At 33.8% G+C, this 25,426-nt stretch overlaps 1 protein-coding gene across 2 annotated transcripts in view; it reads right to left on the bottom strand.

The window, feature by feature from the left end:
- The window catches only part of RYa-R (RYamide receptor), a 688,795-nt gene that overhangs the window by 42,879 nt on the left and 620,490 nt on the right, over positions 1-25,426 (bottom strand). The gene's annotated exons all lie outside the window — the stretch shown is intronic.

Raw genomic sequence — 25,426 nt, 5'->3', positions numbered from 1 at the left:
CTGTACATGAAAATCACATGCAGACAAAATGATTTTGATAATTACGCGATTTACACGTATTTTAAAATGCATATAAATTAAAATGGGTTATTTGACCTCTATTTCCATTTCAGAAGCTTTGACATATATCCTCATCAACCCAATTAGCTTCCCTAATGGGAAAGCTTTAATATAAATGTCAATAAAGCAAAATCCGTCTATTTTGTTGGGAGATTTAAGCAAAATGAAGGAAGTATTCCTATACATTTTTACAATATTTTCTACTACATAATGCATGTGAAAAAAATATTTGTTCAAACAAAAAATTATTTTTTGACCAAAATTTGTACTTATTTTGGCTGTAACATCCAAACTGTAACACCAATATGTATGATTGCAGTCTCATTTGATACGCCGTGAACTTTGGATCCACAACAATTTTTTATGTAGTTATATGACCACTAAATGGACCTTAATTTTGAAAAAAGTAGACTTATATTCAATAATTTAGCAATTATGTGTACATTCCGCGAATTCTGTGTAACATTTTGCAGGTATTATGCAATCTACTCGCTGAAGTCACTTCGAGAGAACTTTTTTGTAACAATTCTGCTCATTAAAATAATTAGCGTTTTTATAATATTTTTTTCTTAAAAAGCGAAATAAAAGCGCCTTAACTTTTGTCCGCAACAACCAAAAATTGGCTCGCGACCAGATTCGTGCTGGGAATTTTTTCTTAACCTACATATCAAAAATCGTTGATGTAGCGCGAAAAAAATTTATCCTTTTTTTCTGAAATGGAATATGAAATAATTGACAATATTCCTGATATACCCTCCTTAGCCTAAAGGCTGAGGGTATAAAAATGGTGCTTTCAAATATTTTCGCGTTCACAAAATTGGATGCTGCACCCAAAAGTTATAGGGGGTTTTGTTCCCTTATAAAGAAAAAATATTTAAAAATTCCCTTTGGGTTTTAATAAGAAAATATATGTATAAATCGATAACAGAATGTTATATCTATCCTAACTCAGAGTCCATATAAATCTCAAAAAATAAATTTAAAATCTCTACAGAATCTAGACAATGTCCAGAAAAATGTGAGACCAAAATTTTAAAGATTGGTTTTTTAACTTGCAATGGCAGCAACAACAAAAGACAAAAACTTATTGTTGGAATATTATTTCAAAAATATATTTTTTGGTTTAATACAAAAAAATGGTAAAACAGTTTTAGGAGTTATTCTACTATTTCGCTAAATTTCCAAACAAGGCCTGAAGTATTTTTCTAAAACATCTTCAAGGAAAATAGTTTGTCACCGTGAAAGTATATTTGCTTAGGGTGATTAGTAATAGAATTAAGAAGTACAGATTAATATTGAAATTACAATCAAAGAAAAAACATAGAAGTTAAAAAACGTATAATTCGCTAATCTCGCCACAGATCCGAAACTATAGTATTCCCTGCCTTACCCCTTGCTAAACATCGCCAACCCTCCAAATTCGAAAAACACTGAAATCAAAACTTCAAAATGTCAGCATCGATTTTGGGGGGGTGCAGTGTATATATCGAAAAGTCATACACTAGATCCATGTTGCCCAAGGGGTATTCTTTAGTTCTTTCTTTGACCACAAGTTTGAATATATTAACAGTTCGCGACTTATTAAATGGTGAACCTCGACTTTAACGATTGTAAAACTTTTTTGAATATTACCATATACATTGTATACATATTTAAAAAAAGAACTTGAATAAAAGAATTTACTAATAAAAAACTACATTTGTAGACCGAACTATTCGTAATTTGACATTTGAGGTTCCCGTGGTCACAAAACTTCTCCACAAAAAATTTTCAATCTAGGTCCACACGTTGACATAGCCCCATATAAAGGTACCGTTCGATTGAAAACATTTTTAGATACATTTTCTGACCTAATTTAGGCATTTGGGTTTGAATAACTTCTCCACCCAAAATTGTAAACAGGAAAAGAAACTAATTATTTCATTTTAATTCGGAATATTTTATGGTAGAGGGCAATGTAAATGAATAAGTTAGTGACATCGACATATTTGAATAAATTTTGTCAAAAAGTTTCTTTATGTTGTTGGGGAAATTACAACAATAAAATTTTACTACAAAGTGGTTTAACTTTTCATATTCAAACTGCGGGCTCAACACCACTACCTTGTATAGAGGGTATAAAAAGTACGTTCCTACCGAACTTAACAATTTTTTACTTGTTTTCGTTTGAGCTCACCTATTTTGACTCTTATTTAATCCCTCATTATTTAATAACTTCGCCACTGTTAGAAAATTACCAGCGAACTACTGCAGAAATAGCAGTGTCTCGGAAATTGCTTTCTGCTACCCGAGTATAATTAGAAATTTGTCAGTACTCTAAAGCGTTGGATAGTGAATTCTCTTAATCCTTGTCAATTGCATATCTTATGGTGAAGGTAAGTACGGCGTTCCGAGGTTTTGAAGTCGGGTAGTCTATTGATGGAGGTCACGATACAATCCTGTTGGGGCCGGCTACATGCACCGGATTGACCCGAGAAAACATCACCTCGACCTAGGGCCGTCAGTCACCCAAGCAACTACTTGTTATACCATCAGTCATAGACTTTCGAGGGTATATATGTACACTAGGCTGACCCAAAAATTTTTTTTTTGATTCCCTACCCCCAGATGTTTGCCATTTGATCCAAAAACCTTATATATGGCATTTTATGGCGATCGGTTAAGGTTAACCCGTGCCAACCTAGCGATTTTTGCTTCCATAGAAAATTGGAATGGGCGTGAAAATTCTTTAAATGCCACAATTATGGTCCGATCGATGAAAAAACTTTACCAGTTCATTATTGTGTAAAAAAAAACGATTTCTAGAAAAAAATTGAAAATCGGATAGGATTTTGATATAGCTCCAATATGCACATTTGACCGATTTTGGGTACTTTGGGCCCTATATAGCTATATCAAAATCCGTTACGATTTTCAACATTTGTTTTGAATAAATCGTTTTTTAGCCAAAAATAATGAACGACGGTAAAAGTTATTTTAGGGGACACAAAATTCTGAAAAATTTCTAATTTACATAATTTTTTGGGAAAAGGATTTTGGTTGCGTAGATGAAAGTATAAATTCACATAGGCTGAGGGTATATCTCTATCGGCTATAGCTCACGTTTTTGAGGTCAACACATGAATGTTATATATCAATTTCATGACTCGGTTCTATTTCGTAACAAAAATCTGTGTCAATCTAAAATTACAATGTCTTTAGTTCCAGCCTCTTTTTGTTTTGATTCACTGGCGTTGCTACAATAGCCGTAATTACAAACATAATCGTTGTCGTCTTTCAAACCCATTAAATTGTACTCATTAAAATCATAATTATTTGCAATTTATAACAGCCAGAAAGATGAAACGAAGTTCCCAGCCAGCACTTTGCACCTTTAATGACACTTGAGACATTGTTGGTCAGTTGCCAGTTGGTTGTTGTTCGGTGGCACAACGACAACAACAAAAGTCAACAATGGTACAATGACATATTTCAAATGCGGCCGCTTTTGAAGCTGCCAGACAATAAAGGCTTTGAAACATTTTTTGTGGCAACTTTAAAATAACAACATTTTCTCATGCTGTTAAAGCGATTGGAAATTTTGGCAGATAATGGATTATTTTAATTAAAATATGTACTTCAAGTTCATTTGTTAAATGTAAATTTGGATATATACACATATATAATGTGTCACCTAAATGTTGCTGGCACTTTTCGATTATTAACCATTTCTCTACGTTATTGTAAAGGTCAAAGTAAAGTTTCATTTTTTATTAAAATAAAATAGTGACGGATGGATGTAGAGTTAAATTATTTTTATGGGGGCTATATGAAAACGTTGACATATACCGACCATTCTCCGCATAAGTATTAGTAGTACGAAATATTCTACAAAAGTATTCGTCATTCAATTTGACTGCAGACATATATTCTCAAAAGAAAGCTACATAACGCCAAACAAAAATATAAAGCTATTTTTTTCAAACATTGTAGGGGGGGCAATTAAAAAATGCAGAAATTGAATTTTACTTCTGTGTTCTTAATACACTCACCAAGGGCTTTCATCCAAAATTTAGTTTAATTTCCATAGAATCCTGATTTTTCTATTTTGTGATTATTATTTTGACCACGTTCATTATTTTACCTAATTGTGGTCACTTTGATTATAAAACATTCCTGTGAATGCTTCTTTATTGCATGTATATACATAATCAACTATGTACATGTATTTGTATATGTATTTTTACACAGATGAAAAGTTTATATTTCCATCAATGCAAATTGACGACCGCTTATTCCATATTTCCCAAAACCACATCCACTTGCGGTCATAGCAGTATTATCATTACCTACTGTCAACAATTCATTCAGATGATGTTTAAATTTGATTTTTATTAGACTCAAAAATGAAGTTTTGCGGGTTTCCCGCTAAAACCACCTGAAGAGTTATGTACATGCTATTGGTTGGTTAAAATTCACATATGGATGTTTTTGAAAGCTCCCACGTTGTGTGTGCTGAACTGTGTGACATAAGTATGTAGACAACTGCCTGTATCATTTATATACTTACTGCAAAACAACTGTTGTTGACACAATGATATCCCAGCAAAATTTGAAGGAAGGAGTTCCATGCGATGACGTGATTTCATGGCATCTTTTGCATTGGTTCAAACGAAGTCGTGAATGATCCGATCATTTCATTAGCATTTGAACCAATGCAACGGAAATCGTGAAAGATCCGATCTTTTCATCAGCACTTGAACCCATTTCATCGATCCAATAGAGATGAATTTTGAGTTTGTAATTATACATATTTTTCTAAATATATAAGATTAATTATTTACAATAGGCTTGATGTTGTCGGAGATTCGATACCACAACCAACGTTGTTAAAACTCTCGTCGTAATGATAATGTCATTGCAAAGCATTGGTGGAAATGACATACCAAAGCATTGGTGAAAATGACATGTCAAAGCATTGGTATAAATGACATGCTTTGGATCCAAAAATGAATAGCATCTTTTGGGGTCCACGCTCATATAAAATTCATCGATGAAGATGCTAAAAAGATGACATGCCAGATCACTTGCACCCGTTATTGAATGGCATCTTTGGCATCGAACATTTTGCTGGGATGCGATGATGTGATTTAATGTCACCTTTTGCATTGGTTCAAACGAAGTCGTGAAAGATCCGATCTTTTCATTAGCATTTGAACCCATGCAAAGGAAGCCGTGAAAGATCCGATCTTTTCATCAGCATTTGAACCCATTCCATCGATCAAATAAAGATGATGTTTGTGTTTTTTATTTACACACCTTTATATTTTCTTTTATTTATCTAAATATGTTTAAAGCTATACAACGTTTATTATTTACAAAAGGCTTGAGTTTCGTTCCCGTACTTTTTAATAGTAAAACTCGTAAAAGAGAGAACTGTAAAAAATTGTTCTCACACACAATTTTTTTGAAAAAGAAAATGGAAAGTACGTCAAAAAGCTGGAACAAATGTCAAAGTCGGCGTATCAGCCAATCAGACCATGATACTATTTTTTACTCGCCAAAATTTGTCGTGTAAAAAGTTTTTAAAGAGAGCGTCATTCAGCGCCATTTTTGTTAGAAGAGAAGTGAAAATTTTACAACCTTTTCGTGTACGGGAACGCTTTTTCGGGTAAAATGTGTAAAAGTGGTAAAAACTTTTTAGTTGGAATAAAGCTTTGATGTTGTCGGAGACTCGAAATCACGACCAAAGTTGTTAAAACTCTCGTCGTAATGTTATCTTATATTTCCCGTATATCATACAAGTACGACTTCTAAACAATTGGTGTTGTACCTAGCTCGAAGCGTCGTTCAGACACTGCAATAAAAGAAAGCCCCAATCATCGAGCTTAAAATAGAATCGGACTGCACTCTTTGGTATTATAAAAATTCCCTTGTCTGTAAAAATCTGACATAGAATGAAAACAATCAAATCTCGCTTCTCGAAGTTCAAAGAAAAAGAAAGAATTAACGACTTTTGGAAAGAAAATGCTATAACATAACAAGTAAAAAAGCGTTAAGGTCGGCCGGGCCGAACTTTTCATGTGGACCTATGTCCACAAGTTTTGTTATATAAGTTTATTGACACTTAAGAACCCTAAATTTCAAATTATAGCTAAATCAGTTTGAAAATGTAGCTTAAAACGTCAAAATACCGTAAATCGGGGGGTACCGTTATATGGGGGCTATACCAAAACGTGGACCGATATAGCCCATCATCGAACTGGACATGCCTGCAAACAAAAGACGCATTTTCCCAAAATTTCAGCGTCCTATCTCCATTTTTGTGGATGCTAGAGTGATTACCACAGACGGATGTACGGACGGACTGACATGCACAGATCGATTCAGATCCAGAATATATATACTTTATAGGGTCGCAAATGAGTATTTCAATGCGTTACAAACGGAAAAACAAACTTAATATACCCACCATACTATGGTGGAGGGTATAAAAAAGTACCCGGCCGACGGTGAGCGTTGAACGCACAACCTTCGGATTTGCCATCATACTCATTACTTAGTAAGGAGTAATATAAGTAGTTATTTTTGTATACATTACTTTGTAATGGGTTACATAATGACTAACAGATCCGAATTTTTGCTGGGTTGTAATTGATCGTAGTCTAATACAAAAAATTCAAGAAAATCCAAGAGTACAATCATTGTTAAAAAGTGGTTGTTAATATTAAATCGCGAATATTAAATCCAAGCAACTGTGCAAAATTGTTTTCTATTCTTTCTTAAATTGTATATACGGGGGGAGGGGTTTTGAATTTTTAATCGACATTTTCGTCTCAATTTGGATGTTAGTAGGAATTTAGGGTTGAAAGTAGACAAAAAACGTCTACACTCTAAATTGTGAACATAGGTGCACGTTTTGGAATAGCACCTACAACACGATACCTCCCGATTTTTAAGATTTTGTTTTTCAACATTTTCGTCCCTAATTAGATGTGATTTGGCATTTACGATTTCCAGTGGTCAAATAACGTCTCCATAAAATATTGCGGACATAGGTCCACATTTTGTTATGGCCCCCATATAACGGTACTAGCCGATTTGAAGCATTTAGGGTTTCAGGAATCAGAAAACTTTCCCATGACACATTATAGACATAGGTATTTTCGCAACAGAAGGAAAACAATTTTTTATATTTTAGTTCAGAACATTTCTTGGTGGAGGTTATAAAAAGTTTGGCCAGGCCCATTTTAACGCCTTTTTAATTCTTGTGATTACTATTTAGGTTATCAAAAAGGTTTCACTATGGAGAGGTTAAGGTACACTTAATTTGCATTGAGACTTGTTAAGACTTTTGGAGGTGATGGTGCATCCTAGTAATGCTTCCCACCAACGGACATCGTAAGCGTACTCCAATCAAATTTAGAACTTTTCTTAATATAAATGGGGTGGCTTTTATGCTTAAAGAAGGTTTTAAGATGACGAATTCCCTATTATCCTTTGTTATTAAAAAGTCACTTACATCTACAAGTGGGTTCAAGGTGATCAAAAGACTTTTGACTATGAATTTCCTGATATCCTTCGTTAGTAAAGAGCCACTTGGAGCTTTGAGGAGGGTAGTTGGTAAATTTGTCTGTCAGTATTCCTTTACAAATTATCTCGGGATTCTGTGCCAAGTTGCGTACCTCTTAGGTGTGTTTTCAGGCAGAAAGAAGTCTGAGACTGCTTACCAATGTCTGTTGCAGCTAGGAAGATAATGACTTCTTGTGAATAGACTGACGCAGATATACGGCCATCATGTTTGGTCCTAGCAGTTAACTGTTTCGTTTGTTAAACAAACGCATCCACAGACTGATAACCACCTCGCTGTCAAATCGAAAAGTCAATAAAAAGGAAAGGTCGAAAAATCATATATCAGGTGTCAGCGACAAAAAAACAATTATCTTGTTATAACCACCTACATATGTTTCCATGTAATCTTTGCATTTTTCATATAATTTTAATGAAAATTTAAATTTGTGTTACGTACCGCGATGTGCTCATGTGTCATGTCTCATCGTTGCTGTAAACGTTATTACCCAGGTGACAATCAAATGAACACTCAATTAAATTACATTTTTCACAGATATTGAAATTTTATGGTCGCAATAAATTTACAAATGTAAAAACACTTTTACACATCAATTTAAAATTGGTTGACATTATGAATATTTAATTTAAACTTAAATGCCGAAGCGAAAAAATTTAGTTACAAATGTCTTTTTTATTTTACATGAAGTTAAAGCAGAACAAATTTCCCAAGTGAATGAGGAAAATAAAGTAAATTTAGAAAATAAACATACGTCATTTTTTCACATACATAAAAAAGTAAAATATAAAAGAATGTTCAGTTAAATAGAATTTCTTAGAGTCAACTTGCAAAAAAGATAAAAAACAACAAACAGAAAATGACCACCCACATTTTTGTTACATTCTTACCCCATGTACAACAAACAAATATTCATTTTGATTTATGGCCACCAAAAGACGCCAATGAAAACAAAGTGTTTTTTGGACAAAGAAAGTAATAATTTTGCGTGTCGATGATAATAAATAATAAGAAGGGAAGAAAAAGAAGAAGAAAAAAAAGACGCATGTAATAATAATTTTGACGTACACACGTTTTTGCGCTGTAATACTGCTGTTCGGTACTATGGCATGTAAGACAAGTTATTACATCAGATTTATGATGTATTTTTTGGTTACTGCAAAAGTGTTTGCTCGTGTCTTACAAATATAATAGCTTTTGGTATTAAAGTTGACTTGTTTTGAATTCTACAATACATCAGTTATTATTTTTAATAGCCAAATGACCCACTGTTACATTTTTGTATCGGCAAGCGGCGATGTCACATTCTCTTTGTTCAGTGCCAGAACGAAGTACATTCAGAACCTGTGAGAGAGGTCAGTCTCGATGCTATATTTTGTATGTGTGTACAGTTTGTCATAGGGGCTTTCTGCATCTTTCAGGCTATTTTCTCAGGAAATATAGACTTGCCCCTGATGAAACGTGTACCGTCAAGTGAATACAAGTTGCTGCAACAAAAACCAAAGCCATTCGACGGCAGGTCCTAATCTGAACTTATCCCGAAAGAGTGGACCGATTGAGTCCATATTGGAACCTCATCTATGCCTGGTAGAAATTTCACGATGTGCAAAATATAGATCAAATCGGTTACTTCTTTCAAGAGTTATCGTGCGCATTTCGAGATTTATCGTGAGCTCCAGCCAGACGGACGGACATTGTTAAATCAACTCCAAATTGTCTGAAACGGATTTCGCCCAAACATACTTGGGGTCTTAAACCACTATTTCAATGAGGCACATTTTGCCCATATTAAAGTGTATATACTCTCCTTATAAATGCTGAGGGTATAATTAGTGAGAAACAAATATTGTTTATGTTTAGTTATTATTTAGTTAGTTATTTTCAATAATATATCTGCTTACAGTGACTTCAAAAAATTGCCCATTATTCTGATAAATTCAAATTTTAAAATCATTTTGTGCATGTGGTTTTTTCACCGAAATACCTTATAACCAAGATTTTATAACAACAACATAACATAATCAGCTTTATTACGGTTGGCGTAGTCCTATCCAAAATTGCAAGTTGACGTGTCGAAACGACTGATTGGTATTATGAATATATTCATCCTAAAAAGCTAAAATACCACATTTTAAAGAATTCTTTTGGTAAAAAACTAATAGAATTGTTAGTAGATCATGTTTAAGCTTTTAATCCAGAAGAAAAAGCAACCCTGCAGTTTTTACAATCAAAATAATTGTTCGGCGTAGACGTTTTTGTAGTCATTGGCGTAGGGTTATTTTATGGTATCACGAAAAATTTACGACGACAATTTTTTTCTCATACAAAATTAAAAAAAAAAATATTTTTTTAATTTTAAAATAATTCGTTCGAAATCATCTTTTGAACAAGAACTAAGAAATTTGCATTGCTTGAATCCTTATACGAGAACTCCAACAGATTTTCAATAGAAAGTTTGTCATCTGATAAAAATACGAAAGTTGTCATACGAAAATGAATTAAAGAAGTAACATTTTTATTTATTTTAGTTATTTTCCAATATATTTCATTAATCATTGCCAAAAAATTCTTTTGAAATTGATTTGTTTTTATTTTTATATGCAGTCGTTAAAAAAATTGGTCACGACTCTTTCCTCGCATTTCAACGCCATATGTGATACCGATTTGTCGTATCAAAAAATAAATGTTATTTATAGCCCAAAGAAAAAGAATATATGAGGAAATCGGATGGTACATCTCCATTAAGAGATCTTAAAAACCATTACTGCATTAAGCATAGTCCGTCGACTTTTTAAAGATGGGAGACTAATTAGTTTTAATCTGCTAGTATACCAGGGGAGTAAGATGTCATTGCTCCAATTCAAACCTCTAAGAGAAAAAAGTAGAAATTATTTCTGAACTGATTCAATTTTTTCAGAGTGAATTGCATCATAGTACGGATCCCAAACAACAGAATAATAATCTAATATTGGGCAGACGAAATTTTTGGAGTAGTTACATCGGAGTATGTAATTTAATATTAAAAAAGTCCCATAGTGTTACCGTGCGTTTCCCATTAGTTGCCCTTTACTGTATGTGCTCTAAGTAGAAAAAATCTCATATAAATGTTCAACGATTTTTCTTAAGAATATTTACAACATCAAATAATCCTACAATAAATTTTTAATACTACTTCCAAACTATCCGAAAAAAAATTAATTTTGGTAATCTTTAATATTTTAATCTTTATACCCTATACCACAATGTGGAAAAGGGTATTATAAGTTTGTTTTGGTAAAAATTCATGTAACACCGCGAAATATTCGTCGGAGACCCCCAATGTGGTATAACAATCTTCATATCTCGACGAGATAAAGCGATTTTGAGATGTGTGTACGTCCGTCCGTCCGTTTGTCCATTATAAATTGTAACCACGCTCCAGGTCGCAATTATGGACCGATCGTCAAGAAATATGGAGGTCGTGTTCAGGCCAGAATAGATCCCTATTTTTATTGGTGATGATCGAGAAATATGTATTTAGCGGGTGAACTGGACCAAAAACATAATATTTATTCAATTTTCTAGCGGCTCTGTAGGTTGCAATCATAGTCCGATGAACGCGAAATTTTATATAAGGTAAGAGTATATGACAGAGAAGAAGCTTGCAATTTGAGATGGCGATCAGATAATATTTAATAATGGACCACAACTTTTGTGTGAAAATTTTTAATATACAACTTATATCTTTATTCCTGGAAGATACATTCCGGACAAGTAAGCTACCCTTGGAAATGGAACGCTTGACCTTTCAATTGATGCCAGTTGTGTTGGTGTGCATTGTCAGATAACAGAGTTACATCCCAATATTCTCAGTTATTCGTATATAGTGTAATCATAAACTCTTTAGAGCTCGCAATTTTACCCCAATAGTCACGAAATTTTTCACCGGGTAAGAGTTTAGGTCAGAGAAGAAGCCTACAATTTTGAATGATAATCTGATATTATTAAGCGGGTGAAATGGACCATTACTTTTGTATGAAAAATATACAAATTTTATTTTTGGTCGATATTTTAATTCCTTGAGGACATACATATATATTTCGCAAAGTAGCCTACATATGGAAAAAAAACTACTGACCTTTCCTCTGATGTAAATTGCAATAAAGTGTTTGCTAGATAACGGGCCTACTGCCTAATATATAATGGGTTCTGTGTAGAGAACCACAATTGTATCCCATGCTACATATTGTGTCTCCAAAAGTTTATGTAACACCACGAAATATTCGTCCTAGACCCCTTATTTGGTATGCCAAAATTCATATCTCGACGAGATAAAGCGATTTAGCAATGTGTCCATTAAAAATTGTAAACAAGCTTAAGGCCGCAATTATGGACCGATTGGACCAAAAACAAAATTTTAACCAATTTTGTAGCGGTTCTGTAGGTCAAAATAATAACCCGCACAATTTTAAACAAAGTTTGAGTTTATGATGAAGAAGAAGCATACAAACCAACGTGAAGATCAAATAATTTTTAGCGGGTTAAATGGACTGAAACTTTTGTGTGAAATTGGTAAAAATTTCAATAACGTAGCGGTTAAACAACGGAAGTAGTAGTACTACATAAGTGGGTTTCATTACATTTTAGTTTGTGTGAACTAAATTTTTCTTTCATGCTACAAAAATGTCTTTGTCATGCTAGATAACTTTTTGGTTTTGGTCATAAGTATTATACATTACATATCTGATATTTGATAATTAAATTTTCACAATCATTGAAAAGAAGTTCCGTGGAGAGCGATTGTCCAGGGATAGTGGTATAGGGTATCCCATGGTCGGCTCCGTCCGACTATAGACTTTTCTTACTTGTTTTTATTTACATTTACATCTTCAAAAATAGCCGATTTTATCACTTGCAAAAAATCCTAATAAATGTACCATTATAACGGCCAATAACCACTAAATGCAATACTATTTTTTTATTTTTAGGACCACCAGCATGTTTAGAAAAAGAATGCATTAATGACTTTTTCTACGATCTTTGATAGTTTTCTGACTTTTTCTCCGCTAGATTTGAATTTCGCCCACAGTGGGACTGTTAAGTTTTTCAAAAAAAAAAGATTGTTGCTTTGGAAAGTTCTAAATACGACATATATAGTTTTATTTGAAAGTATACTACAATTATTTTAATTACACTGTCCTACAAAAGTGGACAAAAATTTTTTGCAGGGGTTCTGATGCATATATTCAGTATTGTGGGAGTCCATGGAAGACGAAAATACCTTTGATTTCTTTGGGTCACTTCTTTTTTTGGTTTTATAACGGAAAATGTAGTGAAAAACGGGGTTTGTTGGATTTTCAACTTAAAACGGACATAACTTATTTTTTCCAAATTTTCACTGTAGCACAGTGTTATTTGTGCAATTTTATGATATCAAGAAATTATAGAAACAAATGCATAATATTGGAATAGATTCACCCTAAAACTACACAAATGATAATAAAAGGATGTTTATTTTTATACTTCAATCTCGAATTTCCCAAAAACCAGCCTTATCCCGCACCTTCGCACCACCAGTGACCTACTGTTAAACTTGCATGCTCCTAGTTTCAGCCGTTTATTAGACGTTTATGATGAGTCAGTCAATCACTTGTTACCCAACTCTTTTATATGTATGTTAAGATGCATAGTAAACACGCTTTTAAATACTTATAAATTCACTTTTCGTGTTTTTAACATATAAGTGGATTTTTAGCCCATTCCATGTAATTAATATCAATTACATAAAACAAAATAACCCTCACCGAATCTTAATAACATCTTTGGCGTATTTCTATTGCCAATTTAATAAAAATCATATTTCTTTCACTAAATAATCTGTTTCTATGAAAAAGGTTGATTTGTAATGAGTTATTTTTTACAGTCTGACCGACATCAACATGATCAAAGGAATCATCAATTTATTTATTCACAGAAATTTTAGGGATTGCTGTACTCCTATTTTAAATTGTAAGCTTTATAAAAATGCTGCTTCTGATTAGGTTTAGTATCCCCAAATGCCTTTTTGAGTGATTTGCCATCAATGTCGACTTGGTTTTCTTCAAAAAGTCTTTCATGTGGAAATTTCATAGAATAATTCTTCAAAGAGCATTCATTCCATTAGTCAAAAGTCCGCACAGCAGCAGCATTGAAACCACAAAGTCTGGCGTTAAAAAGTAAACACCATTACTGTCCCAAAACAAAAAGATTATCGTAAAAAAATAATCACGTACATTGTTTAAATTTATTGTTGTTCAGGTACATCAGTCACCAAAGTATGAAAGCAATTCACAACGTCTTCTTCATAGCCATAACAAAGTAACAAATTGCTTTATTTCCGTCTGTTTTGCAGACAAAATACAAATTGTTAAAAGAGGGAGAGCTTCCAATTACGAAAAAACATAAACTCGGATATTGTTAAGTGGGAGGGTGATAATCATAAACAAATGTTTGTGGTCTTTTAAATATTGTACTTAAAAATTGTGTATTTGCTGTTTCCCTTAAGCTGGATGTTGAATTATTAATCAATCAATTAGGTTGGGGGTTTCTACTTTTTGCAAATGCTGCAAAAAACAAACATTTTGTGTGTCGAAGTCTATACGGAAAGATATCTGTGTTGGGAACAATAAGTTTTTTTCATGACCTGTTTATGCTGACAGATGTTCGAGACAAAAGGCTCACTTAGCCTACCGAAAACCATTTTACATATTTTTGTTCAAGCCCTGTATGTAGATCCGTCCAAATATCTGTAGTGTAGAAGTATTTCTTGATTGTAGGGTTGATATTTGAAAAGGAGACTCAAACAATATGGATAGAAACTAGGGCACAGTGGTCTAATTTGAAAAAAAAAAAAAAACTATTTACGTATTCAGTGTAAACAACTTGCAAATTTTCGTGTTCCACCATAAATCGACATTGCGAACGACGCACAATGGTTCAGGAATCGATTTTCCTGGTCAAAAATCAAAATTTTGTTTTGTCAAAGATATTTAGTTTCTATATGGGATTCGATAGTAAACATATTGAAACTAAGGAAACCAAAAAGTTAGGCCCAAATATTGGAAGGTGTGGGCGTGGCGTGCCCCTAAAGACGAGCATTTTCCCCATTTTTGGGAAATACGTCATTTTTGCAAATTTCTAGAGAAATACGAAGCTATTTCTCTGAAACTATAACAGTTATTGTGTTCATTGTTCTTTTATAAGGTAGGTAGGATTGTGACCTTTAAAAATCGTTTTAGTAAATTACCACAGCGTTTACACAACATGATCTATTTTATTTTTCCTCGGGTACTAAATTTTATTAAATTCCAAATTTAGTGGACTAGAACTTTTGTGGAACAACATAGAACAAAGTTCTGTTTTCACAGAAAGATGCCCAAAAGTCTCCTCTTCCAGCCCATATATACTTTTGTACCCATCCCGTTCCGCCCGTTTAACACTTTTTTCAATTTATTGAAATTACATGGGTAAAAATGTGTGTTTTTCTATACTGTTTCCATATGAATTACAGTTTTTTTTGACACAAATTACAACTTTTTTGAGTATATGAGTTTTTATACGAGTTATATAAGTTTTATTAAAACCATGGAGAATTTTTTTAATTTTTGAAAAAATTTAAATTTTTTTGGTAAAATTTTTTTTACAAATATTTGAAAAAAATTTTTTCGAAATTTTTTCGAATGTTTTTTTTTAGTTGTTTTGGTAAATATTTTGTTTATTTGTTGTTGTTTGATCATCTTTAATACATAGGAAGATATAAAAACCACAAAAACACTCATATTTTGATGAAAAATAGTTAAAAAACTAAAAAAGTTTAAATTTGACCTTGTATTTCTCTGCAACTACCAGACCGAGTTTGACCGCTTATAATTCGTCTGAAAGCTGATTGTGTTATCCGTCTAACAAAAAAAGAATTATGAAAATATCTCTATCCGTTCAAAAGTTACAGAATTTTGACCAGGAAAAAACGATTCTGAACCACTGTGCGACCGTATACTGCTGCGAACATCATAAACAAAAAGTAAACTTCAAAAAAAAAAAAAAATACTTACAAGCATTGCAGCTGCAAAAAGAATAGTCCAGTCAAAATAGACATGCGTATAAGGGGATATAGCAAAAATTCCCACAAAGCTGCATTTTGGTGGAAAGCTAGAGTTTGCTATTAGAAGTAGCGTCCCTATCGATCCCATGTGTGCAAACGAAGTTATTCGGGGTCAATGATCGTTTTTTGGAGGTCTTTTTCAATTTTTTTTATTTTTCTCAAAAAACGTTAAGACCTATCGGAAATCGACTAACATAAAAGTTGTAGGCTTAACAATTGTCTACAAGAATGATCTGAATGACTTTTCAATAGGAGCCACCATTCTTGAGATATCGTGATAAAAGTGTCAAGTTACACATGTGAAGAAGTACGCCGCGTAAGAACATCATGAGGCGGACCGGTTATAAAAACATCGTCATGTGTTAGGTATTTCCATTAGCTTTAAAACACTTTGCAGTAATCGGTTCAGTAGAACCGGGTCTAAACCGGTTTTAAATTATACATTTCCGTTATCAGCGCAACAATCCCTACCTTTTGACAAAAATTGAAAAAAATCGAAGAGTTTTCGTTGGGGTCGTTTCCGTCGGGCTTTCGATTAAACGTGTGGTAAATGAGCTATTTTTACATAAAATGACTTTAAAATGGAATAACTCCTCTAAACAAGCTCCGATTTTATTGATTGATGGGGACTTTTAGGACATTGCTTCTAATGGCAAACCCTAGCTTTCCACCAAAATTGAGCTTTGTGGGAATTTTTGCTATTTCAATGTCTATTTTGACTGGACTTTCTAGTCGGCACATGGTAGTTAAACACTTCGATAAACAATTGAGTGTATTGGACGATTGAAAAATCTCAAAATTGATATTTAATGTATATCGCCAAGCCAGAATAAGGTCAAGACAGCAATAATCCGCCTAAGAAAAACATTGAAGTAAATAGGAACAATCAATTTCCTTCCATTTATGAAAGTTCTAAACCCTTCCTCTTATTCCTTGCAGCAGCAGAATATATGAACTGATAATGCTCCTATTAAAATATTTCATATGGGGCGTCATCGTTGTTCTTTCCAAAACATGGATAAATATTTACAATTTTCTGAGCTTTTGTATCCTCTGGCAACACACGGGACCAAATTTCAGCTATTTCGGTGGATATTGAGAACAAAACCTTCAAAATACCGAAAATAAAGAGGTACCGTTCCATGGGGCTATATGAAGACGTGGGCCTGTACCGACAAATATCGCGTGAAATGTTAAATACCCCCAACGAAGACTCAAAACGAAATTTCAGCCATTTCGGTGGGGAACTGAGCCCACAATCTTCAAAATACCGAAAATCAAGAAGTACGGGTCTATGTGCGCTATATTGAGGTCTGGTCCTATACCGACAAATTTCAGGTGGAAAGTTTTATACCCCCAGCGGCGACTAAATACCAAATTTCAACCATTTCGGATGGGATCCTGCATGAGAATGTAAAACGATACACTAGATTCAATAAAGATATAATATACACAAAAGGCAAAGTGTTATTCGCTAATACCAAAGACAAGGGGCCAACCTAAAATGAGGTAAAAGATAGCTTTTACAATTAGAAAGAGAATCTGATAAAATGGATGTGGCCATGGTGCAAGAAAGAAGGTGATACAATAATACCAACTGACGTCTTCATTTGCTGTCAAAACATATTTTTAATCAAAAATAAATAACAAATATATCTCTTCTATAAAGAATATCTGTGTTCAAAATCTTTATTTAAGCTTCGCGAAGAATATTTTACAGTTTTCTTTTTGTGGATATTTCGCGCAAAAAAATTTGACAGCAAATGAAGACTACGGTCTTAATTCGCCTTTTGGATCACCTTGTTAAATTCGCCTTGGATATGGCTGTAAATACGATAAAACCGATGTGAAATTGAAACTAAAATTTCGAGTTTGTTAATGACTTGATCTACATCGGAATAGTCATTAATAAAATAAGTAGAAAAAGGCCATAGTGGTGAAGGGGCCAACTATGTAATATTTTACATCACTGCCTCAGAGATATTCAATTCTTATTAAAAGCCAGATTGGCAAAATCACAGCAATAAAAGTACCAGTCAGCTTTGCCAAATCAGTGAATATACCAGGGTTTCGGAGTCGGAGTCGGAGTCGGAGTCGGAGTCGGAGTCTACGAGTCGGAGTCGAGCAATTTTGCTGGAGTCGGAGTCGGAGTCTGAGTCGAAAAAAATAACTCGACTCCGACTCCGGGCAAAATTTTTTCCACGTTATAGAAATATAACATTAAATTTGAAACAAGAACTTTTTTAAAAATCATTATTTATTTTAAAAGAAAGGTATAAGAAAATATATATGTATGTAAATTATATATTGTACCGAATTAAAGAACAATTCACAGGGTATTTACTATCCTTTGAAGTGTAGTCTATTCATCCCTATTTTGTTGGTCCAATTGATTCGTTACATTTTTGCAAACAAAAGTAAAGTTCTATGACAATCGAATTAAGACTGGACCTTTAACCTCTTTCGTCAGAAGACTTACTGGTCTAATCACAAAGGTCTATTGGTATTCTCATCTTGTTTTTTTATGAGATGGCATCCTTGTCTTCTATTAAAGACATTGTGATCTCTATGGGAAATCTTACTGAATACCGTGTGACACAAAATGGAAGTTACGATCTGGGGGAGGAAAATTCATTTTGGGAATTAAAGCCCCAATTGAGAACCCTAAAGGATCCCTTAGCTGAAATTTCTGAGTCATGACATAATGATTTTTTTTATTTGACTCCCATCAATCATTGAGAAAATAGTTTTATATCTCTGTTTGGAGATATTGTTTCATCATTTTTAGATGACATGTTTTCAGTTAAATGGAATGAGGAAACTTTCTGTCAAATATGCTGTCCTTCTAGCTCAGTTTCATCCATGTATTTTTTGTTTTTGAACTCAAAAAGTAAAACAAAATTAAATTTTCTACAAAAATTTTCCACAGAAAATTATATGTAGGTTTACCATATCCTAGAAATCGACATTGTCACGTTTTGATTGTACTTTATCAGTTTTACCCGTTACTTTCTCAAAAAAACCATATGTTTATGTATTTCGGTAAATTTCGCATAATCTATTGAAATAGGCATCATAAATTTGTTGTTGGTTAACGACAGATTTATCCCACTATAACTCAGAAGTCTGACAAACGGTGAATCTTTCGTCTATGATTCATTATACACTCAATGAGGGCTTTAGATGTAGACATTCAAATAACCGCATCTGTCCGCCAGGAGCAGATATAGTTTATGTGTATCCGAGTTTTCTACACAATCAATTGCATATACGAAATTCAATGAAATACATAATCATAGAGTTTTCATGAGAAAGGATCGGGTAAAAGTGATAAAGGACAATGAAGGGGTGATCCCTACTTATAAATTTCAGAAAAAAGTAGAAAGTATAAGTAGCATATAATATGTGGTCAAATTTCTAAGTCGATGGAAACAATATTGCCTCAGGATGAGCGTTGGATGGGAACAATTTATTTATAAAAACTGTGTTTTTCTCGAGATAGTTTTCGAGATAGAGTTGGCACCGCAAAATGCTTTAATAAAAACAAGGTTTCGTAGACGACCTTAAAACTTTGTAATATTCTTCTCTTTCAGATGAAGAAAAAATCCTGCCAAAAAGTTGCGCAGTTTTTCGGGAAAAAAATCATGAAAAATGGCTTGGTCGTGATTTGCTTATTGCCCAATCATTTTCACATATTTTGAAGGCTTAAAGATTCTCTCACGCGGAAGAATTCCATCCAGAATATCCTCGTGCAAAAAAGGAAAACCGACAAAAACTTTCTAACTTTGCTATTTGTCAATGTAAGATTCGGCAGAAACAGTGTTGATATGTTCGAATGTGAATATGTAAGGAAAAACTAACACATTAGCCTATATAGGCCAAAATATAGGAAAAACTTACAATTTTGTGTACATTTTATTTATTTTTAGTAGTATAGGAATTCACTCTCGGAGTCGACCCGGAGTCTGAGTCGGAGTCGGAGTCGTGAAAAAAACTCGCCTGGAGTCGGAGTCGGAGTCGAGCCGAAAATACCTCGACTCCGAAACCCTGCAATATACAAAAACCAATATCAGGAGCGGTGAACCTAAATTAGAACATGGGCTGGGGTTCAATTCTGTTTCTATAAAAATGTGAAATAAAAAAATGTATGAAATAAATATGTAAATGTCAAATGAAAAAATTATAAAGAAAATATTTTTCATTTCAAATTTTGTTCTATGAAAATTTTAAATTAAAAATATTTCCTTTATAACTTTTTTCATTTGTCAGTTTTCTCCTTTATAAATGTTTTCATTTCATATTATAAAAAAATTATAAAGAAAATATTTTTCATTTCAAATTTTCAGAGAACAGGAATCCAGGGGCTGGATTCTTGTTCAAGAATTTGAAATGAAAAATATTTTCTTTATAATTTTTTTATAATACGGAATGAAAAGTTTTATAATGGAGATAACTGTCAAATGAAAAAAGTTATAAAGGAAATATTTTTTCATTTAAATTTTTCAAAAAAGGGGCCAAGAAACGTTGAAATGAAAAATATTTTCTTTATATTTTTTTTCATTTCACATTTTCATGGAAACAGAATTGAGCCCCTGGTCCCTAATTTCAAAAAAAGCATTTTCGTAGGTGACTGAAGAAGTTTTGGACGTTTTCAACGTAAATTTGTAGGCGTAGGCGGTAGACGTAGGACGTATTTTTTTCACGGATAGACCTAAAGTTAACGTTACATTCGACACATATTTGCTCTAGCGACCTGCAATATGCGCTTATTGAGAGCAAGTGAGCATAAATTTTAATGCAATATTTAGGTTCACTTGCTCTCAGTAAGCGCACACTGCCGGTCGCTGGGGCAAATATTTGCCTAATGTGACCTTACCTTAACCAACACAGTCTATTCAGAATGAAATTACAGAAAAGTATCAAAGAATAAACTGCGCATAAGCAAAGTTTTGAACTTTTGTGAGGGAGGTACTAATTAATGTGTACAGTGGAACACGGCGTGTGAGCAGTGTTGGCGGTCTAAAATGACGATTATTCGCGTAAACCAAAATTGAATGATATAAAACGTGATAAGGATATTTTGAACAAATTTTCAGGAACGAATTAAAGGAAAACAATATTACAAACTCTATTTTATGATCTTTTAGCGTTCTTAGCAATTTCCAGCCAGTTTAGCTACATACATATCTGAAATACGTGTATTTCGATGGTTTTTCTCAGCTTCGAATTATATCAGCCGAAAATTTTCATTTAGGATTGCTTACGGATGACAATTTTCCTTAAAATGGTTTCATGGAGTTCTGTATATCGCGTTGTGAAAAAATGTTTGTGCTCAGCATTTCCAACTTCCTACTTATGCCCTCTTTAAGCGGTCAGTCAGTCAGTCAGTTTTAAATGAGAGTTTTTTCGATCTCCGACTGTCCTACAACCAAAATGTGCGTGGATGACCGACAAACATGGACGGTCACACTGTCAAGCAACCGATTTTGAGCAGAGCTGTCATTCAAAACTGGCACTCAACATTATCTTGCTGCATTACTGCAAACTCGATAAACATAGGGAAAACTCATCTTATGAAAGCTGCTTTTTATAGCGGTATTTAAGTGAGATTGGGTTAGATTTATCGCTGTGGTTGTATATCTAAACTTTGTTCCTTTACTTTTTTAATAGTAAAAGTGGTGAAAGAGAAAACTGTCAAAATTGCTCATAATTAAAAAAAAAACATTTTTTGGAAAGCTTAACCAACACACAATGGAAAAATATTTTTAAACAACTTTTTTGTAAAAATTTAAAATTTTTCCAAAATTGAAAAATACTCCTGGGGTTTTCATAAAGGACATATAACTCTTAAAAAACTTAAATATTAAAGAGAAATGTCCATTTGTGTAGAAAGGTGTAATTTATATTGGAAACGGTATGGAAAACACACATTTTTACCCATGTAATTTCAAAGGAATTATAAAAGTGCTAAACGATTGGAACGGGACGGGTACAAAAGTATATATGGGCTGAAACACGACAGTCTCCGGTATCATTCGGTGAAAACAGAACATTGTTCCATAAAAGTTCTAGTCCACTAAATTTGGAATTCCATAAAATTTAATACCTGAGGAAAAATAGCTAATGTTGTGTAAACGCTAGGGTAATTTGTTAAAGGCCACAGTCTTACCTACATAACAAAACCAGTAGGAAAAGACCAAAGTCGGGCGGGGCCGACTATGTAATACCCTACACCAGTCGAAATATGTAAAAATGGAATAATTAGTATACATCCCAATACGCAAATTGGAGCCATATTTGGGGAAAATCGTTAAAATACCTAAAATCGGGAGGGGGCTACAAAAAACATGGACCTATCTTTACAATTTTAAGTGGCGAAATTTCGTGGCCATGGGAACCACATATTTAAAATTTCAGCTAGTTCAAGCAAAAAATGTGGCTAAGATCCCTAAAATACCTTAAATCGGGAGGTATCGTTATATGGAAACTATACCGAACCGTTGACCTATCTTGACAATTTTTAGTGGAGCAATTTCGCGGCCATTGAGAACCTCAAATGTAAAATTTCAGCTAGTTTGGGCAAAAAATGTGGCTAAGATCCATAAAATACCTTAAATCGGGAGGTATCGTTATATGGGGACTATACCGAACCGTGGACCTATCTTGACAATTTTTAGTGGAGCAATTTCGCGGCCATTGGGAACCTCAAATGTAAAATTTCAGCTGGTTTGGGCAACAAATGCGGCTAAGATCCTTAAAATACCTTAAATCGGGAGGTACCGTTATATGGTGGCTATACCAAAACTTGGACCGATATAGCCCATCTTCGAACTTGATCTTCCGACGGCTAAAAAAATGGTATTCCCCAATTTTCAGCGAAATCGGTCAACAAATGCGACCTGTATGTTGCGAACGGACGGACGGACGGACATGCATAAATCGACTCAGAAAGTGATTCTATGTATATCCCTAGAAGGAACTATGGGTCTATCTCGCTTCCTTTTGTATGTTACATACAAATGCACTAACACATACTACCCCTTACCACATTGTGGTGTAGGGCATAAAAACAATGAACACAGTACCTGTTATAGTTTCTGAGAAATGGCTGCTTCTTTTTCCAGAAATTTCCACAAATTACGTATTTCCCAAAAATGGTAAAAAATTTCGTTTTAGGTCCAATACGAGGGCGGTTCGTATCAGCCTATCAATGAAAGAGAATAGTTAGTTTTTCAAAAAAAATTTTATTTTTCAATATAATCTCCTGAAATTTCAATACACTTAGTCCAACGCTTTTCTAGCAATTCTATCCCTTGATTAAAATAGTTTTCCTCAAGGTCTTCAAAATAGTGGTTTACAACTGTAATTGCATCTTCATTTGAGGTAAAACGCTTGCCAGCAAGGAATTTTTTTAGATTTGGGAACAAGTAAAAGTCACTGGGAGCTAAATCAGGAGAATAAGGTGGGTGGTCAAGCAACTCGTACTTTAATTCGTTGATTTTAGCCATTGTTAAAACACTCTTGTGCGCTGGTGCGTTGTCTTGATAAAACTTTATTTTTTTGTGTTGTAAGCCAGGACGAATTTGTACATTTAATTGATCCAAAAGGTTGCAATAGTACTCTGAATTTATTGTTTTGCCCTTTTGCAGATAGTCAATCAATAAAATACCTTTGAAGTCCCAAAAAACCGTTGCCATAACCTTACCAGCCGATTGAATTGTTTTTGCCTTCTTTGGGGCACTTCCTCCAGCTTCAGTCCATTGTTTGGATTGTTCTTTTGTCTCTGGAGTGGTAGTGGTAGTGGTGGATCCATGTCTCATCAACAGTTATGAAACCACGCTTAAAATCCATTTTATTTCGCTTAAAACGATCCAAACAAGCTTGAGAAATGTTCATTCTTATGCGTTTTTGATCGACTGTTAACAAATGCGGCACCCATCTTGCAGAAAGCTTTATCATCTGTAGTTCTTCATGCAAAATTAAATGGACTCGATCATTTGAGATGCCCATGATATTATCAATTTCACGCACTTTTATTCGTCGATCATTTATCATGCACTTTGGCTAGAATTTCTGTTGTTGTTGCTGTTTTTGGACGTCCACTACGCGTAGTGTCACGACCGTGGCCAAAAATGGTAAAAACTAAATACTTCGTTGAACAAATGTATTGATGGGGAGTGATAGAAAACATATTAATTAAGAAGAATCTGAATTATGGTACTGATACGTGAAGTAGTTTTTTCTATATCAGGATTTAAATCCGACAATTTTAGTTAATACGTATTTTTGTGTTTTTCTTCCTAAAATTAATAAATTATATTATGCGTTAATATTTAAAATTTAAAAGTAACGATCGCTGCAAAAATGGTTCCTAAGTTCTAAACTTGGCTACACTTTTGTTTGCGTGTAAATATTAATCATATGGTGTTTACATTTACCCAAACATGTATCACTAAGTTTATTAATTTTCTGAAGCAAATTTTAAATTGAGTGGAGTGGGAAAAAAATTGTATAAAAGTGTATATCGATATTTTTTGCTGTATGAGTAGTAAAAAGTGAGTACTTTCAATATATAAAGGTCCCAGCTGCAGAGGTTTGCAGACGAATGTGTCATTTCTCTTTTTCAGCGACCACCTCACTGAGAGGATACCCCCTTTTTTAACAAATCGTTTTGCGGTGTTGGCTGTAGCCCGAAAACGAATGAACCGATCATCATATATTTTTGTGGGCTTATTAAGTACCTAATAGTCTTGCTTTAAAACGATAGAATTTTTAAAAATATAAATTTTTAAAAAAATTGTGAACAGCAAAAATCAAAATTCGATTTTTTACAAAAAATTGACCGTTTTTTGACCACTAATCGGTCAAAAAAATTTTTAAAGGAAATTTCTCATATATAAAGACAAGAGTTTGATATATTCAATATGCTCACAAACAATATGAAGACTAAACACCAAATTTCAGTCATATCGGGTGGATATTGAGGCCACAACACTCAAAACACCGAAAATGAGGAGGCACGGTTCTATGGGGGCTATAGGAAGACGAGGACCTATACCGACATATTTCTGGTGAAAGGTTATAAGTCCTCCAACGGAGACTTAATACCAATTTTCAGCCATTTCGGTGTGATAATCAGGCTAAAACCTCCAAAATACCGAAAATCGGGAGGTACCGTCCTATGGGGGCTATATGAAGGCGTGGACCTATGCAGACAAATTTCAAGGTGAAGATATAATGCCCCCTATGAAGACTAAATACCAAATTTCAGCAATTTCGGTGTAATAATGAGGCTAAAATCTTCAAAATACCGATAGTCGGGAGGTACCGTTGTATGGGGGCTATATCAAAACGTGGACCTAAGCCCACAATTCTCTGTTGAAATGTTTGATACCTCTGCCGAAGACTAACCACAAAATTTGAATACTTTCGGTTGGTCATTGTGTCTAAAACATTCAAAATACAGAAAATCGGGAGGTACGGTTCTATGGTGGCTATATCAAAACGTGGACCGACCAACCCAATTTTTTGTCCTGAAGATTGTAAGTCAATAATAGGTACGTGTACCAAAATTGATGCACCTAAGACAACTCCTTCTATTTTTGGCCACAGTTAATATGAACTCGCGACATTGTGCTGCGTGGTTCATATTCAATGCTTGTACGACCACGTTTAAATTC

This window comes from Musca autumnalis, unplaced genomic scaffold (genome assembly GCF_047663935.1).
Source record: "Musca autumnalis isolate F117 unplaced genomic scaffold, ASM4766393v1 scaffold_1, whole genome shotgun sequence".
NCBI lineage: Eukaryota > Metazoa > Arthropoda > Insecta > Diptera > Muscidae > Musca > Musca autumnalis.
This window is presented reverse-complemented; position numbering and strand designations above follow the sequence as displayed.